At 48.6% G+C, this 27399-nt stretch overlaps 1 long non-coding RNA gene across 3 annotated transcripts in view; it reads left to right on the plus strand.

Moving 5' to 3' along the window:
* The window catches only part of LOC102118019 (uncharacterized), a 300399-nt gene that overhangs the window by 1168 nt on the left and 271832 nt on the right, over positions 1-27399 (plus strand). For all 3 annotated transcript variants that reach the window (XR_010582277.2, XR_001485849.4, XR_012425288.1), the window contains exon 2: positions 23772-23905. This is a non-coding gene — a long non-coding RNA (uncharacterized lncRNA). The remainder of the gene's footprint in view (positions 1-23771; positions 23906-27399) is intronic.

Consider the following 27399-nt stretch of genomic DNA (forward strand, 5'->3'; position numbering starts at 1 on the left):
TCTTATGAACCAAAGACACTGAAATATTCACTGTTCTCCCCTAGTCTGTCTTGTCTTTTTCTGTTTTGTAATTCGCCCTTCTGCTTAGTTCCTCCCCGGTCTCATTTACACATCCATAGGCCTCATTTCTGCTGTTTTAAAGAGTCTTTATCGCTTCAAATCAGGAGCTTCTGTGCCTGTCCGCCTTTCCTTTGAGCTAAATCTCCTCAAACTGTCTAGTTTTTTTTTTTTTTTTTTCTTTCCCTCTGAATTTCATTCTTTTCACGAAACACTTATTTCAGGAATGTGGTCTGCTCTGTGCCTGGTGCTGGGACCATGAAGGTCAGGTGCTGGGACCAGGCAGGGAGCCTGGTGGCTGGCGGGGAGTGGGCACCCGTGTTTGCAGAGGTGGGGTGGGGACAGCGGGGACCAGCACTGGGTGGAGTACCACCACTAAATCAGCCCTGGGATTGGAAACAAACCAAGACTACTCTCACTGTCCTTTTCCTTACATAAAAGAAAAAAATGAAAGCTGCATTCCCCCTGCACCCCCAATTCGTATGCTAAAGGCCCTAACCCCCAATGCCTCAAAATGGGACTGTATTTGGAGACAGGGACTTGATAGAGATGGTTAAGTTAAAATGAGGTTATTAGGGTGGGCCCTAATCCAATATAACTGGTGTCCTGATATGAAGAGGGGACAGTTACAGAGGGAAGACCACATGGGCACACAGGGAGAAAATGGCTGGCTGCAAGCCAAGGGGAGAGGCCTCATGAGAAACCAACCCTACCGACATCCTGAATTTGGACTTCCAGCTCCAGAACTGTAAGAAAATATATTTCCGTTGTTTAAGCCACCTAGTCTATGGTACTTTTTTGGGGCAGTCCTAGCAAATTAATACAGGGAATGATTATAATATCCACAAGGAGACAATGGCATGGAAGTACTTTTAAGCTCTTGAATGCCATACAACCACCATGAAGTTGTACAGTTTTCACTGTTGTCTGGGACTTTCTTTTTCTTTTTCTTTATTCTTTTTTTTTTTTGAGACTAAGTCTTGCTCTGTTGCCCAGGCTGGAGTGCAGTGGCACGATCTCAGCTCACTGCAACCTCTGCCTCCCGGGTTCAAGTGATTCTTTTGCCTCAACCTCCAGAGTAGTTGGGACTACAGGTGCCCACCACCATGTAGGGCTACCTTTTTTTTTTTTTTTTTTTTTTTTTTTTTTTTAGAGATGGGGTTTTACTGTATTGGCCAGGCTGGTCTTGAATTCCTGACCTCATGATCTTCGTGCCTCGGCCTCCCACAGTGCTGGGATTACAGGTGTGAACCACTGTACCTGGCCAGGACTTTCAAAGTCACCTTAGTGAGCGTCTGTTGGTTTTGCCTTTGCAGGGTTCAGTCCCCTTTCTTCTAGGATCAGTGTCTTTAGTACTGTGGGTTACCACACGCACTATGGGTGGATGTGGACTACAGGGCTGACCATTTTCCCCTCCTTCTGGGGATAGGCAGGTGACTTTGGCCTGCCAGCTGACATATCCCCTTCTGCCGACCACTGTGATTGGGTCTAGAATGGATATAGGGTCCAAATTGCCCAGATTCAATACTAGGACCTGTATGGGACTTAGGGTTGTCAGTAAAGGACAGCCTCAGTTGAACTGAATTTTGGATCATCAATGATGTGTTCCAAATATTTGCTAAATCCTACTCAGACTATTAAAGAGAAGCTTTCTTTGTGATGAATGTCTAGAGCTGGTAGAATGTGAGCCTGGAGCTGTCGGGAGAAAGCCTCACAGGGAGAAAGGCTTTCCACGGGTAAAGTCACTGTAGAGGAAGTGGACCTGAGATAAAGGCCTGGATCCAGCCATGCCTGAAGCTGGAACAATCTGAAAACCAACAGAGTCTCTTCTTTACATAAGCCCATGTGAACTGGGTTTTTGTAATTTGCAACAAAGAATGATGACTTGTAAAGTCACGATCCAATAGTTAAGGCAATGTGTGAAATCCTCTCAAACCTTATGCTATAGGTTTGTCTGGAATTTGCAGAGACACGGAAGAGAAGGCTTAGTCTGAAAAGTAATGAAAAATACGTTTAAATGAGTCCAATACCTCAGACAGCTCTGCTTGAAGAGTAATTTCGTTTTCCTTTTTAACAAAAGGCTGTGATACAACACTGCAGAGAAGATGAAGTTTTAAAGGGAGTGGGGTCTTGTCAAAGCTGGTGTCCCTCTGCAGAAAGGGCAGCACAAAAGACCCTTCATCCTGCTGGACGCTCCCTGGCTGCCCAGTCAGTGACAGCATCATAAAAGCAATTGGAGCCACAGGAGTGAGGCGAGCTGCACTCACTTCCCTGCTGGAATCCAAGAATGGCTGGACATCTGTCCTCTGAGAACTTGGAAATAGAGATGCTTGCTTGTTCCCTGAGAGTAGGGTTATTAATCCAATGCTAAGAGATGGAGCAGAGAGAGGAAGCTCATATAAAGACACAAATGGCCTCCCAGGGTCACAGGATTGAGAGAGAGAAAATGAATGCATGAAAGTGTGTAAAAGAAGAATGTCAGCAAAGTAGGATTGATGGGTTCAGAGGCTCCAAGTTAGGTCATCTGGAAGGCAAGCATAGACCAAGTCCATCCTCACACAGACTGGAGAGAGTGCTTTGCTCCACCAGATGTGGACACTCACATTTCTTGGTCGGGCCAACCTCTTGGGGGCTGATGTGGGTTGAAAATTTCACAAGCTCAACCCTCCCTTTACTGTGATTCCAGAAGGCCAATTTTGGAGACTTTGGCTTCCTGCCTAGCTGGCCTACAGAGTGGAGAATATGTGGTTCTTCGAGCCAGGTGGATTTCAAAGTGTGTATCGATGGAATGCCCATGCCATTCTCTTTTATAGACTGGTTTTCCTTGTAGCAGTCTCCATTATCTATCCTTCGAGGTGTGGTCAGCTACTCTGGAATGTGGTGGGGGTGGAGGCCGGACAAAGTCCGAAGCAGGGCCATCACCAGTGAGTGGCTCCTGCCTTTGCCGGATGTCCAGAGTGTGCGTGTGCTGGTGATGCTCCCAAGGTGACATACTGGGAGCAAGGATTACAAGGATCAGAAACCACTGCCTGTGCCATCTACCTTCCTCTGTCCAGCACACCAGACACTAGATCAGCAAAGGCCAGGCCATACTGTCTCCAGGCTCTGCTGATTCCATGTGAATGAAGTGAGGATGTGACTGTGACCTCGAGAGACACGGTGTTTGCCCTTGTAGAGCTTACAGGCCAAACAATAATTACATGAATAGGTAGGGGTTCCAGCCAGCAATGGTGGTGATGCTACGAAGGAGAAGTGAGGCTGCTATGGGAATGTGTGAAACCAGAGAATCTGACCTCTTCCCAGGGGTTCCAGAGACCTCCTGAGGAGGTGATTTTCAGGTGTGCCCCGAAAGATGAATGGGTGAGGACAGGTGAAGACTTTAGGGACCGGTGCGTAAGGCCAAGAGAGAAGTGCTTATGAGAAGACCCCAAATCCTTAAGGTCTTCAGAGGTTGGCAGGGAATGAGAGTACAAGTAGACATAGATGAGGCTGGCATGGTGCAGGTAAGGAGTTTGATTTTATCCCGGCTGGGTGTGGTGGCTCATGCTTGTAATCCCAGCACTTTGGGAGGCCGAGGCGGGTGGATCATCTGAGGTCAGGAGTTCAAGACCAGCCTGACCAACATGGTGAAACCCCATTTCTACTAAAAATACAAAATTAGCCAGGCATGGTGGCGCATGCCTGTAGTCCCAGCTACTCAGGAGGCCGAGGCAGGAGAATCGCCTGAGCCCGAGAGGTGGAGGTTGCATTGAGCTGACATCACACTATTGCACTCCAGCCTGGGCAACAGAGTGAAACTCCATCTCAAAAAAAAAAAAGGTTTGGTTTTACCCCAAGTGTGCTAAAGAGCCCCTGGAGCACTGAGCAGGGAGAGCATGATGGGAGGTGTGCTTGGGCTACCCCGTGGAGGAGGATGCACTGAGAGAGCCCAGAGAAGAAGCAGAGACTGGCCATGAGGTGCTTGCAGCAGGCCAGGAGAGAGAGAATGCTGGCCAGGGCTAATAGGGTAGCAGTGGCTGTGGAGGGAAAGAAGCACGAATGAGTGATGTTGGGGAGATAAAGTCAATCGGGCTGTATACAGGGAATAAAAAAACACTTCCACGCCTCATCTGATGACAAAATTAAGTTTTCGAGGCTGGGCATGGTGGCTTACACCTGTAATCCCAGTGCTTTGGGAGGCCAAAGTGAGAGGATCACTTGAGCCCAGGAGTTCAAGACCTCCTGGGCAACAGAGCAAGACTCCATCTCTACAAACAATTTTTAAAAAATTAGCTGGGTGTGGTGGCATGTGCCTGTGGTCCTAGCTTCTTGGGAGGCTGAGGCAGGAGGATTGCTTGAGCCCAGGAGCTCGAGGCTGCAGTGAGCTGTGATTTGCACCACTGCATTCCAGCCTGGGTGACAGAGCAAGACCCCATTAAAAAAAAAAAAAAAAAAAAAAAAAAAGATTTTCAAAATCATGCATGGCAGATTACACAACAAATAAAAATAATTGATAGTAAATAACTTAAAAAACCAAGTTTTTGATTCTGCATGGCTGAGAACAGACTGCAGAAGGCAGAAGGTGAGCTCTTCAAGGGAATGGCAAAGCCCTTCCCAGTGTTGCCTTTGCTTCGTCCAGAATCAGTGACTGTCAGCCTTTGCTAGCAGCTACCTGGCCTCGATTTAGAGTCACCTGATCTCCTTAGGTAGGAATGTGAATGCTCTTCTCCTTATACTTTCACTTTTTTTCCTTTGGTGGAAATTCTTAGGTTTTTTTGTTTGTTTCGTTTTGTTTTGTTGTTTTGAGACGGAATTTCACTCTTGCTGTCCAGGCTGGAGTGCAATGGCGGGGTTTTGGCTCACTGTAACCTCCACCTCCCAGATTCAAGCGATTCTCATGCCTCAGCCTCCTGAGAAGCTGGGATTACAGACGCCCGCCACCACGCCTGGCTAATTTTTTTGCATTTTTAGTAGAGACGGGGTTTCCCCATGTTGGTCAGCGTGGTCTTGAATTCCCAACCTCAGGTGATCCACCTACCTCGGCCTCCCAAAGTGCTGGGATTACAGGCGTGAGCCACCGCGCCCAGCTGGAAATTCTTAAGTTTTAATCTCGCAATAATTGTTCTGTGTGTATGTGTGTTGTTCATGCTCCTAGACTATGCCACAAATTTCAGAAGGTAAGGACTATAACCTATTAATTTTTTCTTCTCTGCAGTAGCACCTGACATACTTGGATATCAACAATATCCAAGGTGAATGGGGACACATTGAAATGTTGTAGGAATGTTGGGTTTGGTAGTGGGGATGTAATAGGTAGCGTCTTGAGTTTACTGAGTTAGGCAGTATTCTAATCAATTCATATATATTAACTCATCTTGTGCCCACAACAGATCAATTAGGTAGATAATACTATCATCCCTATTTTATGGATAGAGAAACAAGGGCACACACTAGCTTTTAAGTACCCTGGTTAAGAAATAAGTGAGTCAGAAATTAGACTTCTTCAAGCTCATGAGAGCATGAGGCCTCCTGCAGGTTTACGAAGGCAGTGAGTGAAGTGGGCTCTCTCTCCCATGAGAGTGGAGCATTTCACTCAACAGTGGCTCTGTTTCCATGAACTGGAAACGGTGGACGGGGTCATCTGTAGGCCAAGGAACTCAATTCTCTAAAGGCTGAAGGGGTGATCTTTGAGGGCCTCCTTTGATGCCATTTTTCTTACATCTTAGCTATTTTAAAGACCAGAAAGATTCTCCACGCATGCCCTTGACCTTTAGAGCCAATTAGATGAAGCTGTATTTGGAGGTAGGAAGAGAAGTTGAGTGACTTTGAAGTCATCTTCTCTCTGATCTTGACTTTCTGATTTTGGCCTGGGCTGTTGGAATTGTATGTGTCCACAAGATGGCAGACTTCTGCTGGGAATGGAGTCGAGCGGGCGGGGAACTAGGAGAGGACGAGGGAAGAGTGGGCTGTGCCTCCCCTTGGCTCTCCCAGGAAGCTTGTGATGTAGAAGTCTGGGTGGGTACGAGGTTGGTATCAGTTGGAGGTGAAGAAGTGCAAACAGGACTTTACACTTGATCTTAGTCAACAGGCGGAGAAGCGATTCAAATAGAACTTTGTACCAGGAAATATTTATGCCTACACGAGGGTGTTGCAAGAAAAGAGCTAAGCCTTGCTGTGGTGCTGGCAGAGCTTGAAACTGTTTGCCACCCCAGTACGCCAGGAAATTCAGATATGCTTGAGAGGAGCAATCACTTCTAATGTAGGCGTACTCTAAAAGTAAATGATGATAACAACTATGAATTAATGAGTATTTACGGTAAGCCCGGCTACTGCCCTTTCGTCTCCTGACATCTGAAAGTCACCACAGTTTCTGAATTTCTACATGTAAACTGATACTCACCCTCCTATCCCACAACACCCGAGCCCCTCCGGTTTCCCTCTCTCCGTGAATGGCACCATCACCCATTCAAGTGCTCCTTGTATCGATTGCTTAGGGCTGCTTTAGCAAATTATCACCAACTTGCCTTAAGTAGGGGAATTTATTCTTTCACAGTTCTGGAGGCCAGTCACCCAAAGTCAAAGTGTCAGCAGGACTGCACTCCCTCTGAGGGTTCTGGGGTAAAGTCCTTTCTTGCTTTGACAGCTTCCTGTGACAGCTTCCTGTGGCTCCTTGTGGCCACATGATTCCAATCTCTTCACATTACCTTCTCTGTGCCTGTCCTTCTGTTCTTCTTCTTCTTTTTTTTTTTTTTTTTGAGATGGAGTCTCGCTCTGTCGCCCAGGCTGGAGTGCAGTGGCCGGGTCTCAGCTCACTAAAAGCTCCGCCTCCCGGGTTCACGCCATTCTCCTGCCTCAGCCTCCAGAGTAGCTGGGACTATAGGCGCCCGCCACCTCGCCCAGCTAGTTTTTTGTATTTTTTAGTAGAGACGGGGTTTCACCATGTTAGCCGGGATGGCCTCGATCTCCTGACCTCGTGATCCACCCGTATTGGCTTCCCAAAGTGCTGGGATTACAGGCTTGAGCCACCGCGCCCGGCCCTGCTCTTCTTTTATAAGATAAGGTATCATCAGATTCAGGACCCACCTGGACAATCCAGGATGTCTCATCTTGAGATCCTCAATGTAATGTCTGCAAAGACCCTTTTGCCAAATAAGGTCCCATTCACAGGTCCCAGGAGTCAGAATGTAGACATATCTTTGTGGGAGCCATCATGATCATTGTAGAAACCTGGAAGTTATTCCTGACATCTCGTCCTTCCTCCTCTCTCAGTCCACCACTGATTCGGGTGAACTTTTCTGCTCAGTAGTCCCCCATTTTTATTCCTGACACCTAGTCCCAGCGATCAGCATTTCCCCCCTTTGAACACATTAACCTCCTAACTGGCTTCCCACCCTATTATGGATGGCATCCACCCTATTATGGATTGAACTGTGCTCCCCCTGCACCCCCCAGTTCGTATGTTGAGTATTTGGAGATAGGGCCTTTAAGGAGATAATGAAGGCTAACGAGGTAGTAAGGATGGGGGTCTAATCCCACAGAGTTGGTATCCTTACAAGAAGAGGAAGAGGCTCCACTGCTGGCTCTCTCCTGGCCCACACAGAGGAAAGGCCATGTGAGGACACAGTGAGAAGAGGGCATCTACAAGCTGGGAAAAGAGGCCTCACCAGACACCAACCCCAGTGGAACCTTGATCTTGGACTTACAGCCAGCAGAGCTGTGAGGAAATCAATGCTTAAGTATCATCCTAGTCTGTAGTGCTCTGGCAGCCTGAGCAGAAGAATACTTACTCTGTGCTCCCTCCCACCCAGTCTCCACACTGCAGCCAGTGACTGTATGAGACACAAATCTCCAACTTCTGCTTAAGAGCCTCCCTCCCTTCCTCTCCTCCCTGCCTCTCCTCCCTCCCTCCCTTCCTCTCCTAACTCCCTCCTTCCCTCCTTCCCTCCCTTCCTCTTCTCCCTTCTACTCTCCCTCCCTCCCTCCCCTCCCTTCCTCTCTCCCTTCCTTCCTTCCTCCCTCCTTTCCTCTCTCCCCTCCCTTCCTCTCTCCCTCCCTTCCTCTCTTCCTCCCTTCCTCTCTCCCTCCCTCCCTTCCTCTTTCCCTCCCTTTCTCTTTCCCTCCCTTCCTCTTTTCCCTCCCTTCCTCTCTTCTCTCCCTTCCTTCCTCTCCTCCTTCCCTCCCTTCCTCCCTCCCTTCCTCTCCCTCCCTTTTTCTCCTCCCTCCCTTCCTCTCCCTCCCTTTTTCTCCTCCCTCCCTCCCTTCCTCTCCTTTCCTCTCTTCCTCCCCGCTTCCTCCCTTCCTCCCTTTCTCTCCCCTCCCCTCCCCTCCCCTCCCTCCCTCCCTCCCTCCCTCCCTCCCTCCCTCCCTCCCTTCCTTCCTTCCTTCCTTCCTTCCTTCCTTCCTTCCTTCCTCACTTCCTCCCACAAATGGATCCAAGGCACTCATCTAAGCACTAGGGATCTAGTAGTGAACAAAACAGACAACTCCCATCTGCTGTTCTTGTGTGAAGCTTACAGTCCAGCACCCCTCGCTGCCTATGGCTCTGGGGTTAAAAAACTAACATTTGAACCTGTTCTGCAAAGCCCTGCATACTCGGAGCACTGCCCAGCCTGGTCAGCCTCCACTTGTTCCAGCTCACCTTCCTTCTCCACCACTTCACACACACACACACACACTCACACCTCGCCCTGTGGTTACACAGCCTCTTCAATCCTTCCAAAGGGCAGTGCTCCTTTCCCCCAGAGAGCTTTCAGACACTGCATTTCCTTCTGTCAGGAAGGGTCCCTCTTTGCCTTCTTTGTCCTCTTTCCACTCTTAGCCTCCTTACGTAAGCCTGTCACAGGCTCTTAGCAGCTGTCACACCTCCCTTGCAGCACTGATCACAATGGCCATAAATAATTAACTGTACAATTAGTTGTTTAGTATCTGTGTAGCCCACAGAATGACAGGCCGATGAGAGCAATGTCTCTCTTTCTGCTTTTGGTTCCTGCTACCTTCCCCAGGCTTAGCGGGGTTGAACGCGGTGCGTTCTTATTAACTATTGCCACAGGAAAGAGCCAATGAATAAATGAACTATTTAAATCCTAATAAGCCTCTCCTATCCTTTAGATACTTTTGTGCCCAGTTTATAGATGTAAAAGTAAGGTGCAGGTGCAGGGTGGTTAGATAACTGGCCCCAGGTCACCCAGTTAATAACAGTGGAGACTGAAGTAGAAATCCAGAGCTTTCTGATTTCCAAGATCAGGCTCTAAACAGCCATGACTCAAGCCCAGTTTGCTTTAGATGATGATGAGAGAATTCTTTTTTTTTTTTTTTTTTTGAGAGTCTTGCTCTGTCGCCCAGGCTGGAGTGCAGTGGCATGATCTCTTCTCACTGCAAGCTCCACCTCCCAGGTTCAGGCCATTCTCCGTCCTCAGTCTCCTGAGTAGCTGGGACTACAGGCGCCCGCCACCACGCCCAGCTAACTTTTTTTTTTTGTATTTTTTAGTAGAGACGAGTTTTCACCGTGTTAGCCAGGGTGGTCTCAATCTCCTGACCTCATGATCAGCCCGCCTCGGCCTCTGGGGTGAGACAGGGAGTGTCTGGGAAAGAGCATGAGGGAATTTTCTGGGGTGATGATAATGTTCTGTATCTTGATGGAGGTTTCAGTAACTTATTTGTGTATGTATTTGTCCAAACTCAGCATCCATACTCATGAGATATGTTAATTTTTCTGTTTGCAAAGTGTATCTAGAAAACCAAACAAACCCTTAAACCAATATTGAACTCTAGTTCGTGACGTGCTTGCTGAAGTGTTGAGGGCTGCAGCTTGCTTGGAAAATAAGATGGTTGCTGGTGGACAGGGGGAGGAATGCATGGACAGACGTGGGGTAAAGCAAAGAGAGTAAAATGTTACATGTAGAGTCTAGTTGAGGGGTGGTGTATGGGTGTTCACTGCTCAAAACTTTCCAAGTTTGCTGTATGTTTGAAAATTTTCATTAAAAAAGGTCAAAAAAAGCTCATGACCAGCCTGGTCAACATGGTGAAATCCCATCTCTACTAAACATACAAAAATTAGCTGGGCGTGGTGGCAGGTACCTATAATCCCAGCTACTTGGGAGGCTGAGGCAGGAGGATCGCTTGAATCCGGGAGGCAGCGGTTGCAGTGAGCCAGCATCAAGCCATTTGCATCGGCCATTGCACTCCAGCCTGGGTGACAGAGCGAGACTTCATCTCAAAAGAAAAACAAAAACAAAAAACAGTAAAATAAAAATACAGTAAGCCGAAAAAATGCATTTCAAATGCAGCTACTGTTTATGGTAATCAGTAAACAATCCAAAGATGCATGATAGAAAATTATTCACTGTTTTCTATTAGTTTAAAGGGGATGATCGACAGGGAGGATATGGAGAAGGGGCCTGGGAGTGGGGTTGGGAGATGTCTAATTCTTGGCAGGATCTGGAAGAAGAGGCAGCTGGTGGGATCCTCTTCAGGGTAGAGAGGTTACAGAATACAAGACTGAGCCTTTGAGGGCAGCCACCTCCTCCCTGAGGCTTCTGGGGTGGCAGTTAACTCTCAAAGCTTGTTTCAATTATGGGCCAGCACCGTAAGTGCTGTTGCCGACATTATCGGCTTGGCAGTGAAATCAAGCCTGAGCTCTCAGACGCGGTGGGAGGGTCCTGCCCGGATAGTCAGTGTGATGACGTCAATGGTAGAAGGAGGCTGGAGACATGGGCACTCTAATCTGATCCCCAACATTCACTGGTTATGTGGCCCTGGGTGCGTCACTGAACCTCCTCTGGCCTCCGTTGCCTTATCTGTAAAATGAAGACAATAATATTTAGCTTGCAGGGCTGGTATCAGAATTACATATGATGACATTATCAAGGTCAGCTGTGTGTTGCCAAATCTGAGGTCAAGCCTCAGTCCCCTGTTGCTCCCTTCGTCAGTGGCTTGTGACACAGTGGATCAGGCCCTCTGCCTTGAAACGCCTGGTGCTCTCTGCCGGGGGACATCACTCTCTTAGGTCTCTCTTAACCTCCCAGGCTACTCTTACTCGGCCTCCTTTGCTGAATCCTTCTCTGAGGAATCCTCCTCTTCGCCCAAATCACAAGTTGGGCTAACCCCGGGGCCCAGTCCTCAGCCCTCTTTTGGGCTCTCATACCGTGCCCCAGCTCCTATGTGATTTCTGTTCAAACAGGTCCAAAGCCAAATCCCGGATACCCTCCCCACAATCAGCTGCTTTCTTTGTAAGTCTTCTTCTTGTTCTAAATGGCACCGTCAATTCTCCTGGTTGCTCCAGCCAAAATCTTGGAATCATCTTTGACCTGTTTTTTCTCTTCCATGCTTAATTCAGCAACAAATCTCGTTGCTTCCACTTTGGAAACATAACTGCAATTGGGCGACTCCTGTCCACCCTCACAGTTAGGAGCCCAACCCAAACCCAAACACCTCACACCTGGACTGTGGCATCTGCTGCCTAACCAGCCTTTCGGCTTCCACTCTTGCCTGTCTAAACCCTGTTTTCCTCACAGTAACTAGAATTGTCCTTAACACATAGATATCGTGACTCTCCTTCATCTCAAAGCTCTCTAACAGCTTCAGAATAAAATCCATGTCCCCAGGATGCTCCCAGGGCCTGTGACCCCTCTGGACTCATGCCCTCCTTCTGCTCATTCTGTCCATCACCGCTCGTTTCCCAGCTGCCCCTCCAACACACCAATGCGCCCCCACCTCACGGCCTCTCCCTGCGCTGTGCCCTCCACTGGACTGCCCTTCCCTTGATATTTAGAAGGCTGAATCTCCCACTGCTTTTCGATTCCTGCTCAAATTGCACCTCATCTTAGAGTCTCTCTCGACTCCTCTATCTGAAATCGGATGCTGTTTCAATCTCCTCATTCTATTTTTGTTTGTTTGTTTGCTTTTTAGCTTTCCTTGTTGCTTGGCAAGGTGTATTTATTGCTCATTAAAAAGATTATATGTCTTCCTACTTGAATGTGAGCCACATGACAAAAGGGACTTCAAATACATTCCTTATCGCCGTATCCCCAACACGCAGGACAGAGCCTGGCGCCCGGTGGTTTGCCAATAAAGGTTTGTGGGATGGATGAGTGAGTGAAAAAAAATGGCTCGCTTAGTGCCTAGCCTAGAAAATGCACCCACAAAGTGATTATTGTATCATAATAATGGTCCTTTAGGGAGAAAATGGGCCAAATTAGAGGGGAAGGACTTGGTTCTGATCTTAAAGTTAGATCCTGAATGGAAAAATACTTAATCCCTTGGGCAGTTTCACCATTAGTGTGAATCAGAGGTTCCTTTTCTGGCATGGAAGATAGGTTGTCATATGATCCAGAAATTACTGCCCAGAAGTATCCTGGCCATTAGTTCTGTTCTCCTGCTTAAATTCATTCTTCATCTGAGTACAGATTCCCTGTTTCTGCCTAGGGTGCATTCATTTCTCCTTCCCTCCCTCCCTCCCTTCTTTCCTTCCTTCCTTCCTTCCTCTCTCTCTTTCTTTTTCTTCCTTCCTTCCTTCCTCTTTCTTTCCCTCCCTCCCTCCCTTTCTTCCTTCCTTCCTCTCTCTCTTTCTTTTCCTTCCTTCCTTCCTTCCCTTCATCTCCCTTCCTTCCTTCCTTCCTTCCTTCCTTCCTTCCTTCCTTCCTTCCTTCCTTCCTTTCTTTCCTTCTTTCCTTCTTTCTTTCTTTCTTTTCTTTCTTTCTTTCTTTCTTTCTTTCTTTCTTTCTTTCTTTCTTTCTTTCTTTCTTTCTTTCTTTCTTTCTTTCTTTCTTCCTTCCTTCCTTCCTTCCTTTCTTTCTTTCTTTTCTTTCTTTCTTTCTTTCTTTCTTTCTTTTTCTTCCTTCCTTCCTTCCTTTCTTTCCCTCCCTCCCTCCCTCCCTTCCTTCCTCTCTCTCTTTCCCTTCCTTCCTTCCTTCCTTCCTTCCTTCCTTCCTTCCTTCCTTCCTTCCTTCCTTCCTTCCTTCCTTCCTTCCTTCCTTCCTCTCTCTCTCTCTCTCTCTCTTTCTTTTTTGGAATTGGGGTCCCACAATGTCATTCAGGTTTGAGTGTAGTGCTTCTAATATAACTCACTGCAGCCTTGACCTCCTGGGCTCAAATGATCCTCCTGCCTCAGCCTCGCAAGCAGCTGGGACTACAGGCACACACCACCATGCCCAGCTAATTTTTAAATTTTTTGTAGAGACGAGTTCTTGCTATGGGGCTGGCGTGCATTTCTTTGAAATGACCCTAAGCCTGCTACCACCCAGTGATTCCACCCCCAGAGCATAAAGCTTTCCAGTGACTGCAAGACCCTGTCTAAAAAAAAAAAAAAAAAAAAGAAAGAAAGAAAGAAAAAAGACAGCTCTGTTACACATTTCAACAGAGCCGGTGAAAAGACATTTATCAGAAGTCTGCTGAGCAGGCTTTGAAATTAGTTCTGCTCAGATATTGGACCTTCTTATCTCTGCAGACAAATAGATACAGCCCCGTGTACCGTGGGCCAGAAGTGGGCTTTTGATCTCTGTGGGGAGACCTGCTTTATAGCTCTTTAAAAAATCGAATTATGTTCTGTGTAAGTTTATTTTGAGGACGTCATACTCTATGGAAACAAGTAGGATTCCTTTATCAGAAAGGAGATTGTAGGTTCTACAATCACAGAACAAATATACGGTGCCTGCTCCGCTGATCGTACGGTGACTGATGAAGTTCAAATGCTTGATGGAAAGGAGCAAAACAGAGGATATTCATACACACGCACACACACACGCACACACACGCACACACACAGGCATAGACTGGGGAGAGGGGAAGAGAGAAAGGGAGAGAGACGGGGAGGAGGGGAGAGAGGGAAAGAGGGGGAGAAGGCAAGGAAAAGGGTGGGAGGGAGAGGGAGAGAGACAAAGCAACTCTTTAAATTTGAGAGAGATGGAAAGGGTTCCAGCTGATGACAGCTACGGGTGTTACTGTATTTCACTTCTGCACCTAGTTGGTGAGCTAGGAGCTAGGGGCAGAGTAAGAGTTGCTATTTCCTTCATTTCATTTTTCTCTTTTTAGCTTCTAGCCTCTCTGGGCAGAAAATAATCTGTTACCAGCCTGGCCCAACCAGCAAGCAGAACCCTGAGATGGGCAGGGAGCCCACTGTGAGTTTGGTCCCTTATGAGTTGTAGGAGGTTACCCTGAAATCTGAGAGGTGACATGACTTGCCAGGATCCCAGAGCAAGTGCAGTGGGAACCCTCGCTGGAACCTTACAGGTCAGACTCTCAGCCCCCTTGCTTCCGTCCACACATGCACAGGAGATTTTCAAACCACGCTCCCTGCGCGGGAGGAGGGAGGTGCCGAGGCAGCTGTGACTCTCGCGCCCATCTTTAATCGGAGCAGCTCTGCTCAGACTTTTTTTAAAAAGTTAGCTCATGTCTTTTACTAACTCATACACCACTACTTGTCTTCTGGTTTGTTGAAGCAATCATCAGACAACAATTTGCCACGCTAATTTCGCTCCAAGTGGCTGGCCATAAACACTCCAGTGCTACAATCATCTGAAGGGCGTTTCCAAAGAAGGCAAACTAATTTGGCCATTCTCATCCATTTTCTAGTATTTCAAGTCAGCCGGTTATAACCTTCTTTCTCTCATGCTTATTCTTCCTGGGGGTGGTGTAAGATTTCTTCCTTTTCTCAGCACCACCACGAAGTCTTCCCACAAGATGAAGAGTAGACTCTTTTTGAAAGTTGTAATCAGCCGGGCGCAGTGGCTCACGCCTGTAATCCCAACACTTTGGGAGGTTGAGGCGGGTGGATCACGAGGTCAGGGGTTCGAGAGCAGCCTGGCCAAGATGGTGAAACCCAGTCTCTACTAAAAGTAAAAAAAAAAAATTAGCCAGGTGCTGTGGCTCACACCCGTAATCTCAGCACTTTGGGAGGCCGAGATGGGGGATCGCTTGAGCTCAGGAATTCCAAGACGAGCCTGGGCAACATGGTGAAACCCTGTCTCTACTAAAAATACAAAAATCAGCCAGGCATGGTGGTGTGTGCCTGTAGCCCCAGTTACTCGGGAGGCTGAGATGGGAGGATCACTTGAGCCTAGAAGGTGGAGGTTTCAGTGAGCCAAGATTGTGCCACTGCATTCCAGCCTCGGTGACACAGCAAGACTCTCTTGGAAAGAAGGAAGGAAGGAAGGAAGAAAGGAAGGAAGGAAGGAGAAAGAGAGAAAGAGAGGAAGGAAGGAAGGAAGGAGTCAAAGTACATCCATCTTCTTTTTCCAGTTGCTTTCCAGCAAAGATCTGCCTTTGCTGATTAAGAGGAATTCCTTTCTTATTCTGGGTCTTGGCCTTTACATTTTCTGTCATATCCAAGGATTCAGCCTTGAGGATGATGGTCTTCCCCATAAAGATTTTTATTAAAAAAATCTGTATTTCGGTGGCAGTTCCACTGCAGATGGCAGATTGAAAAGCCAGAATTTTTTTCTGCATTCAGGATCTTGTAACAGATTGACAGAAAAAAGAGGTTTGAAAATACAACAAAGGTAGGGCACATTAGAAAGGGTAGTCCACACTGAAAGACTGGGAAAACCTAGTAACTAAGAACACAGATTCTAGAACTGGACTCCACGGGTTCAAATCCCAGCTCTGCCTCATACGATTTGCATTTCTTTATCTGTAAAATGGATAGATGGAAGCAGTTGTACCTCCTAGGGTTGAGAGTGTTACATGAGTGGATATACGTGACGCACTTAGAAAATGCACTCAGTAACTGCCTTGTTAGCTTTTAACTCGGGGATGGGAAACCCAGGTTCGATTAAGCAGCTATTGCTAATTACTAATCAAGGGAGAAGTCAAATTCCCTTCAATAACTAGTTCTATCATTCCATTCACTTCATTCTTTAATATTGATACTTGGTCAAATTAGTGAAGCCATTTTATTTGTTTCGCCCCTTTGGTTGGAACGAAGAAAAAAATCACTCTGGATAGCGCAAGAAACAAGTTAAGTGGGATAGGGAACTGCTTATATAATAGTAATTATTATAATATAATACAATAGTAATTATTATAATATAATATATAAGCATATAATATGTGCTTATATAATAGTAATTATTATAATATAATTATATGAGCATATACTATGTGCTTATATAATAGTAATTATTACAATATAATATATAATTATATAAGCATATACTATATGCTTATATAATAGTAATTATAATATAACAAATACATAAGCATATAGTATATGCTTATATAATAGTGATTATTATAAGCATAATAATGGGCAAAAAGAGGAGACAGAAATCTCAGAACGGGATGACAATGGGTTCTTGAATGCAGGATCCGGTGCGGTGTGGCTCCTGCAGGTGGAGCAGCCACGTCCCCTTCGGTCTTCAGAAGCAGGAGCTGGTGGCTTCTTGCTGGAACAGCCCATTGTCCACTCATTCTCATGCCCCTGTTTTGGGACGATGGGGTGACCACTTTGTTTTAATTGCTTACGTAATTGTTTGTCTTTCCCTATGAAATGCAGTCTCAGCGTGGGCAGCACCCAGCCAGGCTCACTACTGCTTGTTGGCAGAGCACCTAGCACATGGCAGTCACCCACAAATGGTAGCTGGCTAGATGGTGTATCAGGTAGGACATGGGGAGGCTTCCTTGCTCCCCCTGCTGCTGCTTCTCTTCTGTACCCTTCTGCCCATCTCCTGCCCGCAGCCTCTCTGCCTCTTCCACCGCACTCCCACACTGCTAGTCATGGTCAGATTCCCAAGAGAGAGAACACTGCACTGAACTAGCTCCTCTTGCTGCTCTCCTCAGTCACTGACTTATTCTTCCATCCACCTGCTTATGTGTCCACTCATCTCATCTTTCATTGTTACTGAGTATCTGTTTTCCTTTACCTTCTCCAGTTCCTCCCATGGGACTTTGGTGGGATGGATCCCACCCCAGATCTAGTCATTGCATTGGCCACTGGGATGGCTTCAGAGAAAGTCGTGTGCCCCAATTTAGGCTAATGAGAGAACAGCTGGTTCTTATCTGGACCATGTGGTATAAGAACAAGGTCTTGTCTGCCTAGGTGTTCTGGGCCAACCCAAGGAGCCACACAAGATAGGATGGAGTGGGAGACAGGTACAGAGAGAGAGGGAAAGGCTGATTAGGTGGTGGATGACATGGTTTGAGTTACTGGATCAAGTCTCATTTGAAGCTAGAACTATTTCTGAACATCCAAGATTTTTTAGCTATTACATTCCTTTAGTCAGTTTTAATTGGGTGCTTTAATTGGGTTGCTTGCAACGCAAAGGATCCTACCTGACACGCCATCTAGTCAGCTATCATGTGTGGGGTGACTGCCATGTGCTAGGTACTCTGCCAACAAGCAGTAGTAAGCCTGGCTGGGTGCTGCCCAAGCTGAGGCTACACCTCATAGGGAAAGGCAGACAATTATATAAGCAATTAAAACAAAGTGGTCACCCCATTGTCCCATAGCAGAGTGGATGGTTGGATTGGCTCCATTTTTTTTTTCTTTTTTCTTTTTTTTGAGGCAGAGTCTCACTGTGTCGCCCAGGCTGGAGTGCAGTGGCGCGATCTCGGCTCACTGCAAGCTCCGCCTCCCGGGTTCACACCATTCTCCTGCCTCAGCCTCCCGAGTAGCTGGGACTACAGTCGCCCGCCACCATGCCCGGCTAATTTTTTTTTGTAATTTTAGTAGAGACGGGGTTTCACCATGTTAGCCAGGATGGTCTCGATCTCCTGACCTCGTGATCCGCCTGCCTCGGCCTCCCAAAGTGCTGGGATTACAGGCGTGAGCCACCGTGCCCGGCCGGCTCCATTTTTTAAAGCCAGACTTTACATATCTTTATGTGTGCCTATGCATAGGAAAACGTCAGAGATGTGATCTGTTGGCTTATTTTACACTTTGCTTTATTTTTGCAGTGAACCTTAATTACTCTAAAATCAAGAGGGGAAATGCTATTAGAATCAAAATGATAAGTATGGTAAGCATTGTGCTGGGAGAGGTACCGGATGCTGTTAGGAGCACTTAGCAGGGACTGGCTTTAGGCAGCTGCACAACTGCAGGGAGCAGTAGAGAAGATTCAGTGAGGCTCCCTTGTGCATGGAGACATTCCTGTGTAGATCCACTCTTAACAAGGTCCTGGAGGTATCAGCTGGTCAGAGAAGCCAGGCACAGGAGCCTGGAGTCCCTGGCTCCTTCTCCAGACTGACTGGGGCGTTGGCTCCCTGATCTGGCCAGGAGCATTTCCCCAGCTCATTCCTCTGCCTTCAAGTGGAGAGCTGGTTACTGGAAACACAAAGCCCTTTCCTTTCAGGGCTCCAGAAGCTGAACATTAAGAAACCATTGCAAATACAGTAATTGCTCACAATGAGCATTAATGTCCTATTAAAAAGAGGCAGCTGCTGTGGCTGGAATGTCTAATTCAGCAGCCATTTCCTGAGAACCACGTTAATGTGATTCGAGCTAATTACCTCCTCCCCTCCGCCGAGGCTCAGTCCAGAAATTTCTGAGGCCTCTGCCCTTCAGTCTTTGGAGAAGCACAAGAATCCCTCACTCCCTTTCCTGATGGGGGTGTTCCGGAGGTTCAGGCAGCAATCAATCAATCAATCAGCGATTGGCCATTCTGTGCTTGACATTGGACTAGGTGCTCAGGAGGTGGGGACACTCACGAAATCTCATTCTGCGCCTTTGAGGCATTTGACATTTGTCTAAGAAGTCAGGACAACTGTGGCTAAGAATTGGAGAACATATAAGACAGCATGGACTCTTCATTAGTTCAGTCATTCTTGGTGGTAGAGGGCACACTGGTGGATAACACAGCTCTGGTCTCACAGTCATGGGAGCTTATATTCTAATGAGACAGACGTTGACTAAGCAATTGCACAGTGGTTGATTAACCACGAACATATTAACCAATTGCACAGTGGTTGATGAACCACATAACAGTAATATGCATGATGGATCATTACAGGATGTCATGGGAAAATAAAGCGAGGAGTGGGGTGGAAGCTGACCTAGCCTGGGTGGTGGTGATGGTGGTGGGGGTGGGAAGGGGGCGGTCTGAAAAAGCCTGGTAGGGAACAGGAGACCTGAGAATGAGCAGGAATGAGCAGAGCACAGGGGCGAAGAGGAGCTCTTCACCTCCGCACTGTTTGAGGAGTACGGGAGGCTGGGCACAGAGAGGAAAGGGCAGGGTGGTGCCTGGTAAAGCAGCACTGTCTGTCTGTCTTGCTGCCTGCAGCAGCATGTCGTGGTTCCAGGACCTTGGAGTTGGGAGACCTGGGTTCCAGTGGCACCTCTAGCTTTGTGTCCCCAGAGGAGTTACTCCCGTGTTGTTGGGAACGCACGGTGCGTACCTGGGTTTCAACTCCTCAGGGGAAAACACTGGAGATTACTAACTTCCAGTGCGAAAATCCCATGATTATGTAAATTCTAGGTTCTGAGTCCTGCAGCAATGAGATGGAACCATCCTGTAAGGGTCTGTAGGGGTTGGAAGGGGAGAGAGTGCAGGGGGCCAAGTCAGACTATGGAGTCTGAGGGTGTAAAAGGTGGTTCATCCTGTGACCAGGAGCAAGTTCTCTTCCTTTCTGGGCCTTGCAGCTGCACTGTCCCAAGCCCTGCAATTGGGCTTCTCTTGTCCAGTCCTCACTCCTACAGCTGAGTTCTAGTCCAGCTAGAAACTCCAGTCATGGAGGTTACTTGAGTTCTTTTCCTGGGGCCTCTTGGTCCCCCTGTCCTCAGAGGCTGAGGACAGAGACTTGATGGCAAAGGGAAGGGGGTGAGCAGAGGATCTGGACACAATTCCACCTCTGGCCTTATTAGTGAAGTGACTGGTAGATGCTGTGAAATGCACCCAGACTCCTCTTCAGGAATGAAGGACTTACTTGCCCAGGTCCTGGGAGTTCCGCCAGAGGTGGCTTTCAGCTGTCAGCCTTGGATTGCCTCACCTGAAAAAAAAAAATGGCCTGTCCCAAAGTCATGCCTCTTTCCGGGGGCAGCCTGTGATCGGGGACTGATCCAAGCCAGGGTATAAAGGCCTGGTTCCCTCTACCCAACCTGAGACAACTCCAAAGGGTCAGCTCAGCTCCAAAACTCCTCAGGGTTGACTGAGACCTTCTTTAAGACGGCGTCGCAGCTCAATGTTTCCCGTCTTTTCCTGGCAGTCCTGCACACGGAGCTTTGTCTCAGGGTCTGCTTCTCCGGGAACCTCACCTGCAACCGTGCTCTTCAACAAGCCCTTTTGTGCCTCAGTTTCCTCATTTGTAACGGGGATAATAATGACCACACTTTAGGCTGTTGTAAGGATTTAGAAAACAAATTCCTGGTGATGGGATCATTTATAAGGACATCTGTGTTTCGTCATGACTTGGAGAATCTTACCAGCATTGAGTGACAATCAAAAATGTTTCCAGATGTGGCCACATGACCCTGGGGAGGACGGGGAGTCAGAATCACCCCTGGTGGAGAATTCGTGGTTTTAAAAAGGGAGAGGGGGTAGGCATAGTGGCTTACTTCTATAGTCCTAATGTTTTGTGAGGCAGAGGCAGGAGGATCACTTGAGGCCAGGAGTTCAAGACCACCAGCCTGGGCAACACAGTGAGACCCCATCTCTACAAAAAATTAAAAAATTAGCTGGATGTGGTGGCTCGTGCCTATAGTCCCAGCTACTAGGGAAGCTGAGGTGGGAGGACTGCTTGAACCCAGGAGGTTAAGGCTGCAGTGAATCATGATCATCACGCCACTGCACTCCAGCCTGGGCGACAGAGCAAGACTCTGTCTCTTAAAAAAATATTTAAAGAAGAAAAGGGAGTGGGAAAACTCATTTATCCATTTCCCTTGGGGATTACACATCAGGGCAAAAACACCACTGCATACTTCCCAGCCTCCCTGAGGCTGCGGCCTGGCCATCACTTCCTTCATTAGACAGGACTGAGCAGTCACTGCTGTCTCTCCCTGGAGAGGAGGGACTGGAAGCCATTGTTCCTTTCCAGGAGAACCTGGGCTTCTAATTTCATCCCGTGGGTAAACTGTACTGGGCACAGGACAAAGCTCTCAGTTAGTACAAGCGATGGTCCAGGTGAGGGCTCATTTGGTCTCATCACAAATCGCCGCAGGGTCCTCTCAGCAGCAGGGAGCAGAACTGGGCCTCTGACCCCTGGTGGCTGTAGGTCCTCCTTTCCTGAATGATCAGTGAGGTGGTTCCCTAGCAACGGCACAGGCTCCTAGCAGCCCTAGGGCACATGAACCGCGGACAAAGGGCAGATGAGACAAAAGAGTCTCCCAGTACTGTTGTGGGCATTGTGTCAGTGTTTACCCTGGGGAGCTTCTGGATTCTCTCTGGAGGACAGCAGCCTGGCGGCCCACCCCACTGGAGCCATTACTCAGAGCTCTGGGCTACAAAGGCCCAGAGAAAGGACCCTGGGGAGGAGGCTACACGGAGGCTACATTCATTCATTCATTCACTCACTGATTCATTCAATAGGTATACTTTGGTATCTCCACTGTATCTATCTATTGAGCCACTTATATGTGTATATCTCTGGGAATATTAAGTTGGTTGAGATATGGGTTGAATACGCTGTGCAACAGTGGGGAATTTAAAACAGTCCTTGACCTCCAGTAGTTTTTTTGTTTTGTTTTGTTTTGAGACAGAGTCTCGCTCTGTTGCCCAGGCTGGAGTGCAGTGGCACAATCTCGGCTTATTGCAACCTCCGCCTCTGGGTTCAAGCAATTCTCCTGCCTCAGCCTCCAGAGTAGCTGGGATTACGGGTGTCTGCCAGCAAACCTGGCTAATTTTTTATATTTTTATGGAGACGGGGTTTCACCATGTTGGCTAGGCTGGTCTTGAACTCCTGACCTCAGGTGATCCGCCCACCTCGGCCTCCCAAAGTGCTGGGATTACAGGTGTGAGCCACCACGCCCGGCCTTCAGTAGTTTTTTATTGGGTTGGGAGAGCCATCCACTCCCAGGAAAGCTAAGGACTAATAGGAATTTTCTGCAAAGCAGAGGCACGCGGGAGAAATTACCAGGCGCCTGTGATGGAGGAGGATGGAGCAAGGGAGGAGCAGCCTTTATTGTGTGCTCAGGTGTGGGAGCCCCTTAGCACCTGTACGGCTTGGGAGGAACTGTAAGTGACCGTTTCCACAGATGAGGCATGTGGAGCTCTGAGAAGTGAAGAACATGCCCCAATACACTGCCTGTGCTGAAGACAAACGGGACTTGATGATGTGAGGATTTGCCCCCCCCTTTTCTGTTAGGACCCGCCTGGCTGCCTCCACTCTCTGACTTGCCTCCTAGTTGCTGGCCTCACGTTTCCTCCTCCTCCATTTTTCTAGAAAATATGGTCTTTTAAGAACCAAGTCTGAAGTGAAGGCCATACTTGAACTTGGGGCTGGCTGGACCACTCAGGCCGCTCGAGGTGCTCTATCTCCCTACCACCTGCGCTCTAAGAAAACACATAAAGGACCCGCTGGTTTGGGAGTCCTGGGTGGGGTTGGGTGGGGTTGGGTGAGGGTGTGTGAGTCAGCTTGGACAAAGAAAATCATCCAGGAAGGATGTGCTTTGGGACACGGACTGCTGACCTCTTTTCTGACCCTCTTTGTTCCAGGAGGCTGTGCAGATCCCACACTTCCGCTGTTTCCAGGAGTCTGTGCTTTTTTCCCCAAGGGGCTGGCCGGGAAGGGCTGCCTGGAAGACAGTGGCTGCTCACTCTTTCCATTTTTCTGTCCTGTGATCTCAAAGCCACTCATCAAGGGAACCATCCGCTCCTTGGGCAATTTCCTTCTGTGTAGAGAGTGAATGACATTTGTACTATTTGCTCATCTGATGCACCCGGGATGTCCTCCTTTCTGTTTAATTTGGGTCCCAACTAGGGAGTCTTGTACTGGCATCATTCAGGCAGTTGGGGGCCCTGGTCGCTGCATTTCTGGCAGCACAGGTCCCCCTCTACCTTGGATAACTGCCCGGCCCAGTTAGCCATCGAGGGGATGCTTCAAACCGCTGGGAAAATGCACAGAAAAAGGTGTGAGCGGTGGTGAAGCTTGTCTTTATTAACCAGCGAGCAAACACATTTTAATTAAATTGCAAAGATACACATCTTTGGTTCCCTTTTGAAATCTAGGAGAAAGTATGCCAGGGAAGAAAATTTACACAGGGAGAACATTCAAATCACAAGTATTTTCCAGTTTAGAATATCAGCAGGGGCAGGCGGGGGCTGGGGACAAGAACAGGAGTGGTTATCTTGGAGTCCTCTGTGAAGTCCCTCACGAAGAAAAGACTTATACAAGAATTCTCGGCCGGGTGCGGTGGCTCACGCCTGTAATCCCAGCACTTTGGGAGGCCAGGGCGGGCGGATCACGAGGTCAGGAGATCGAGACCATCCTGGCTAACACGGTGAAACCCTGTCTCTACTAAACGAAATATAAAAAAATTAGCCGGGCGCGGTGGCGGGCGCCTGTAGTCCCTGCTACTTGGGAGGCTGAGGCAGGAGAATGGTGTGAACCCGGGAGGCGGAGCTTGCAGTGAGCCGAGATCGCGCCACTGCACTCCAGCCTGGGCGACAGAGCGAGACTCTGTCTCAAAACAAACAAATAGCAACAAAAAAAGAATTCTCACCTCCCAGGGTTATGTCTATTTGAAACTTGGAATAATTGCCTCAGTTGGCTGATCTTCCCCTGAAGGAGAAATTATAAAAATTAAGATGGGGAGGGATGCTGGAAAAATTCTGGCTACTGCAGTAACTGGATGGCTATCTGCTTTTCTGCAGGCCCTTAATGTAAAAGCCGTGCTCCAAGTCCCCTCCTGACTTCTAGTCACTTCCATGCTGCCAGCAGAGGGCATGGGATTCTTCCTGGGGAGCCTGAGTCTCAGCTTTGCCAGCTCCTTGCTGTGTGACCTTGGGTAAGTTACATAACCTCTCTGAGCCTCAGTTTTCTCAGCTATAAAACAGAGACAATAGCTCTACCTTTCAGGATTGTGGTGAGAAGTAAATAAGACTATGCAGAAGGCCTTTCTTCCCCTTCCTCCTCTTCCACCTGGGGGCCCTGCTGTTCCTTTCTCAAGCTGTCCCTCCTCCCGGCAGCTTTCTGAGTCTGCGTGCACTCCTGGGGGCTCGTCCTCCTCATCTCCCTGTACCCTTTGGAACACCTGGGGCTACCCTTGGTCGCATTATTATCTCATTACATTCCCATCTCTTACACTGGAAAGCTGACCACCTGTATAATCCACATTTGAACACAGAGCCAGCACACGGGAGGCCTTTTAACGTTGAGTGAAATCGCTTTGCAAACTGCAAAGAGCTTCCAACAGCCCCTTAGCTGTCGTCGCCCAGGGAAGCATTTGTCATTGCAAAATGGAACCAACCTCACCAAAAAGTGAAGCGTGCCTGGGTCCAACCTGTAGAGAGAGGCTTAGGGGAAGGAGTGGATGCAGGGCCCATTTTGTGTCACTTGGGAGAGGAGTCGCGAAAGGCCACTGACTGGGGAGCCCAGGCCTCTGCAAGCCCAGGCTGTTCACTCCGTGGTTGGATATAAGTCAAGATCCTCTGAGCCTTCCTTCATCATCTTCCTCCACCCCCCCACAGAGGTGGACAAAGGAGCTCTGCTGGGCTCTTCCTGCCTGCCCCGGGATCTTTGTGTCCTGTGTCTCTGAGATCTCAGTCCCGTCACCAACTTGCTCTGTGACTTTGCAAAAGTCGTTTAGTTTCTCTGAGCCTTGATTTTCTTATTTTTAAAATGGAATGCCTCGAGAATCAAAGGAAATAGAGGGAATGTCTTCCCTCTTTCCTCAGCTACAGCTTAGGTGCTCTCCACCCTGGGAGCCCAGAAGAATTACCTGGGAGTTTTAAGAACATTTTAATGTCGCCCTGCGGGTCTTCTAGTCGCTTTCTGACTCAGTGGATCTTGAATGAGACTGGGGCATTGGCTACTTTTTTTTAAGGCTCCCCAGGTGATTCGTGGGTTGAGTAGGGGCTGAGAACCACTGTGAGCTGCTTGGCCAACAACAGGGCCCCTCTGTCCTGGCTGTTGCCACTCTGTCTGGCTTCACTCCAACTCCCACCCCACAACCCTGCCTCTTAGAGGCTGCTAAACATCTTGCAGTTTCCCAGAGGGATCTCTCTCTCTCCCGCACTCTCCCTCCCTCCCTCTCTCCCTTTTTATCTCTCCCTCTCTAGGCCCTCTCCTCTCTCTCCCTCCCGCTCTGTCTCTTTCCCTTCCTTGCTCTCTCTTTCCCCCCTTCCTTTCCCTCTCTCTCCCCCTTTCTCTCTTCCTCTCTATCCTTCCCCTCTCCCTCTCTTTCTCCCTCCCTCTCTCTTTCTCCTCCTCTCCCTCTCTTTTTTCTTTCTCCCTCCGTCTCTCTTTCCCTTTCTCCCTCCCTGTCTCTTACCCTTCCTCCTCCTCTCTCTCTCCCTCTCCCCTTTCTCCCTCGCTCTCTCTCTCCCTTTCTCTCTTCCTCTCTACCCCTCTTCTCTCTCTCTCCCCCTTTCTCTGTCCCCCTCCCTGCTCTTTTTCCTTTCCTCCCCCTCTTTCCCTTTCTTTCTCTCTCTCTCTCTCTCTCTCTGGTTTCCCTGCCTTTCTATGTCACCCTGTTCTCCCCGCCCAGACTGCTGTCCTCACCCGCCTTGGTCTGGGATCTCCTCCATCTCCTCTAGACTTAGCTGAGCCCTCTCATCCTGGGAGCCTCGCCTGGACCCTGTGTCTGGGGTTGGCCCCCTCCCTGCTCCTCCATTCCACCTGCTGCCACCTTGAGGCTTCTCTCTGTGTCTCCTAATTGTCAATGTCTCACTGCCCTGGAGGCCCCTACCTGGCTCAGAGCCTGGCATGTGGTGGGGGTTCTCAGTTTGCCCGTCCTGCCTTCCTTCCCTCCCTCTCCTTCAGCCCCCTTGGTCTCTTTCAGCAGCGTTCTCAAGTTTTAGCAAGCATCAGAGTCACCTGGAAGGCCTGTCAAAACACACATTGCTGGGCCCCACCCTCAGGGTTTCCTATTCAGTGCAGGGCACAGGTAGATGATTTGCCATTCTACCAATTTCCCAGATGATAATGACCCTACTCTGAGAGCCACTGCTTTAGAGCAGGGTGTTTTAACCTGGGCACTATGGACATGCTGGGCTGGGTAATTCCTCATTGTGTGCCCTGTGCACTGTAGGATGCTGGGCAGCATCCCTGGCCTGTACCCACCAGATGCCAGTAGTAACCCTCCTCCAGATGCGACAACCAGAAATGTCACCAAACCTGGCCAGATGTCCCCTACCGGGGGCTAAATCACTCCTACATTGAGAACTGCTGCTCTAGAACTCTTTGTCCCGGGGGTGGAGTGGACTCTGTGGGGACTTGGCAGGGCCAAGTTCTAAATTACTGTCCTCAAGCCCAATCAGGCCAGCCACCTGTTTTTATAAATAAGGGCTCACTGGAACGCACAGCCCCGCCCATTCATTGTCATCTTTCTACTGCTTTCTTGCTACAAGGGTGGAACTGAGTAGTTGCGATAGAGGCCATCTGGTCTGCAAAGTCTGAGATATTCATTCTCTGGCTCTTTTCAGAAAATGTCTGCCGACCCCTTTTCAGACCCTGAAGGGGTCTGGTAGAATGTGATGTGGTAGAAGGACCCGGGCAGGCACGCCCACCCACTGTCTTCCATCCAAAGGAAGGGTAGTCCTTCAGGCTGAAGCTAAATAAACGGGGGTCTTCTATCCCCAGGAGTTTCCTATGTGTGTTGGGAAGGCGCTTGCGGGTGGCATTGGGCCCGGCAGCCTGGGGCCAGGCTGGGATTTCCCACCACTGCCCGGTTCACGGCCATGTGGTCACCTCCCTTTGACCAGACCTGGGCTCTGCTTATCTACAGGGTAAACAAGAGCTCTGCACACAGCCCCAAGGAGAAAGAACCAAGTGGGTAGATTCTGAGGCAGACTGGAAGTGTATATGGCATTTGGGTCTGATATGTCAAGGGGAAGACTGGGGAAGAGGGACGTTGGGCCGGTCCGTTCATTCATTCGACATTTATGGAGCATCTGCTGAATCCAAGGCACCATGTAACAGGCACAGTGAACAAGATACTGTTCTTGTCCTCTTGGATTTTCAGAGTTTGGGGGAAACAAGCAAGGAAGGGATGATTACCCTTGGGGAAGCAGAGGGATGACACAGAGGAGGCTGTAACCAGTTCTGCTGGTGCAGTTGGAGAGGGCTATGAAGACAAGGCACTCAATACCTATTTTTGAGCCACGAGTCTACTCTGTTCCCCTCCCTTTAATGGGACAACTTTTAAGCCCCCCAGATTCCTTCCTAAGTGCTCCAGCTATGTATCAGCTCAAGTCTGTGCCCTGATTTTCATACCTCCTTGAGCTAAGCCCTCTGCCCCCATCAAGAAGGCCTCAGCTGGCCCCTCCCCACCCCGTTTCT

The sequence above is a fragment of the Macaca fascicularis genome, chromosome 16 (assembly GCF_037993035.2).
Source record: "Macaca fascicularis isolate 582-1 chromosome 16, T2T-MFA8v1.1".
Classification (NCBI taxonomy): domain Eukaryota; kingdom Metazoa; phylum Chordata; class Mammalia; order Primates; family Cercopithecidae; genus Macaca; species Macaca fascicularis.